We start from the raw sequence: 3,256 nt of genomic DNA on the forward strand, positions 1-3,256 counted from the left end.
ATTAAATAATGTTTACATATGTATAAAAGCCTACATTAAAATCTGTCATATAAATGGGTCTCTTCATTAGAAATTAGCCTACTGATTGCCATCACTGATGGACACATTTTTTAAATAATATTAAAAATATCTGTATGACAGTATATTCTGCAGTTCTTCCATGCTGTACCGAATATCTACACTTTTCAAATTATCATATCGAAGTTATAAATTCAAATATTGTGACAAAATTAATTTTGTAGGGTGCCACAAGTTTGTTAAAATTTCCAAAGGGTGCCGCGACTAAAAAAAGGTTGGCAAACACTGCTCTAGAGGACGCAGTGTCTCGTTCCCTCGGAAGGGAACAGTGTTAGATCGCTATCTAGTTGCTCAGTAGTGCTTTATATTTTTCACAGTTGCACAGTTTTTTATTATGAACAGTTTCCAGATAATGCGGGTGTGTCTCACGTACAGACGCAACTGTATTGCACACGTCTCTCTCAACACAAAACCAGGAAACTAGGGAATATAACAGTTCTGTGTCTTTGTTTATATTTGTGTCTACACACTGTAAAATGGCAGAATCCAGTATTTTAGTGGCTCAGGATGAGTTCAGCTGTTTAATCTGTCTGGACCTAGTTCAGGACCCAGTGACCATTCTCTGTGGACACAGTTACTGTATGAGCTGTATTACAGGCTGCTGGGATCGGGATGATCAGAAGGGAGTCCGGAGCGACTGAGCGGAGCACACACATGCATAGAGCTGGGTAATACGCAGAGCGTCACACCATGTGAAAGTGAATCCTGAGCGGTGAACTCATTTTCGGCAGCCGAAATTTCGGTGCATCTCGAATGATTGGCGATCAGTTAATATCAGAAATGTTATTATATAATAGATGCTTTTTTGAACATTTTAGCAATTTAAAAATATACACTCCAAGACCTGGTTTAGGTAAAAACACCATGCTGGATGAAGTGCTGGAGAAACTCAAGAAGACAAAATTGCAAGCTGCTCGTCTGGCTCAATGTTACGCTGAACCTGGAGATATGGAGTGTGATGTCTGTACTGGGAGAAAATATAAAGCCATCAAGTCCTGTCTGGTGTGTCTGGAATCTTATTGTCAAACCCATTTTGAACGTCATGAAGAATTTCACTCTGGAAAGCGACACAAAATGACTGATGCCACTGGACGACTACAGGAGATGATCTGCCCTCAACATGATAAACTGCTGGATATTTTCTGTCGTACTGACCAGCACTGTGTATGTTATATGTGTATGGTGGATGAACACAAAAACCACAACACTGTATCAGCTGCTGCAGAGAGGACTGAGAAACAGGTATGAACTGTATCATACAGAGATAAATTTATTTTATACAATGTATTTTATACGCTATTGACAAAATGAAAATAACTTTTACATGGTAAGAAGCTACCCTGTACAGTAATGTTTTAAATAATTTGGGTGAATTGATAGCGTATGTTATCATGGTGTGGTCACAAGTTCAGTTCTAATGTTGAGAGGACAGAGAAAAGCAGGAATGAAATTTGTCCTCTTCTGTTTAATGATAAACTTTTATAGTGAGCCTCTGTTCATAAAGATAGTCCACATTTTTGGTTATGATGAAATAGCATCAGAACATGTTAATAATTCTCCTGTCTTGCATAGCAAAACTTTTGACTAAAGGGAAACTTAATCTGGCTAATATCCACCTAACTATACAGAGGACTAATTTTTCACATGATATTTCTGTGGTCTTACAGAAACACTTGGAAGAGACCCAGAGAAAATCCCAGCAGAGGATCCAGGAGAGACATAAGGAGCTTGATGAGCTAAGAGAGACTGTAGAGACTTACAAGGTGAGTTTTGAGCAGAAGAACAACTGCTGGCTGCTGAAGAGCCGTTTCAGACTCAGTTAGGACTCTTCTCCAGTCAGTCAGTGAGGAGCCAGTGCTGGAGCTCTTTCAGTCCGAAGCCCACTGTGGGGAACAGGCTGTGTGAGGCAGCAGTAAGAGCTGAGTGAATGGACTGATTCTGATGCTTCTCTCTCTGTGTGTCCTAACAGCGCTCTGCACAGACAGCAGTGGAGGACAGTGAGAGGATCTTTACTGATCTGATCCGCTCCATTGAGAGAAGCCGCTCTGAGGTGACACAGCTGATCAGAGATCAGGAGAAGGCTGCAGTGAGTCGAGCTGAAGAACAACTGAAGCGACTGGAGCAGGGGATTGAAGATCTGAAGAAGAGAGACGCTGAGCTGGAGCAGCTTTTACACACAGACCATCACATCCATTTCCTCCAGGTAACAGACAAACACGACAGTGGTCTATAGGAAGGGAAGAGCATGTTGTACAGAGATTGTGTTTCTATCAAATGTTTCTGTGTCTTTAGCTGGTGTTTCTCTTGTGTCTATATAGAGTTTCCAGTCTCTCTCTGTTCCTCCTGGATCTACAGACTCACCCAAAATCACTGTCAGTTCTCACCTCTCTTTTGATGATGGTGGTAAATCTGTGTCTGATCTAAGAGAGAAACTGGAGCATTTCTGCAGAGAGGAGATAAAAAAAGATAGCTAATAGAGGTAAAATACTGGACACACCTGCTTCCTCAGTGAGACACAACCAGAGCATTCCCACTCCAGAATATGAGAGCAGGAAGGAGTTCCTAAAATGTTAGTATCAAGATGAGCACATACACACACACACACACACACACACACACACAGAGAAAAACAAGCTACTGTACATTTAAACACTGTGAAGAACAAAGGTGTACACCGATGAATCAAATAAGTTGATCCAAAATCTAAATATCCAATATCCAAAACTGGATGTTTTACCAGTGACTGATTATTGTATGTTGAAATAGTCTTTTTTCCTCTGATTCCTACAACTTATTAAGAAAACATGAAATATAAATTTCAGCTAACAGCCTGTTTTAGTGATTGAAACTCAGATGATTCAGTTTATTGATTTTATATTATTTCCCCATCAGATTTCCAGCGCTTCACTCTGGACCCAGACATAGCATTTAAACACCTTTGTCTGTCTGAAGGGAACAGAGTGCTTACTTTCGGCCATTTACAGCCATATCGTGATCATCCAGAAAGATTTTATGTATATGCTCAGGCGTTGTGCAGAGAGAGTGTGAGTGGACGCTCTTACTGGGAGGTTGGATGGACTGGACATAGATGCTTGAGTATAGCAGTGTCATATAAGAGTATTGGCAGGAAGGGAGACGGTAATCCAATTAAACTTGGAAGTAATAATCATTCGTGGTC

General features: G+C 40.6%; 1 pseudogene; it reads left to right on the plus strand.

Moving 5' to 3' along the window:
• The first annotated feature begins 554 nt into the window (after positions 1 to 554).
• On the plus strand, positions 555 to 2,588 carry LOC107659657 (tripartite motif-containing protein 29-like; annotated as a pseudogene).
• Positions 2,589 to 3,256: the final 668 nt, after the last annotated feature.

This window comes from Sinocyclocheilus anshuiensis, unplaced genomic scaffold (assembly GCF_001515605.1).
Source record: "Sinocyclocheilus anshuiensis isolate Anshui unplaced genomic scaffold, SAMN03320099.WGS_v1.1 scaffold850, whole genome shotgun sequence".
Taxonomy (NCBI): Eukaryota; Metazoa; Chordata; class Actinopteri; order Cypriniformes; family Cyprinidae; genus Sinocyclocheilus; species Sinocyclocheilus anshuiensis.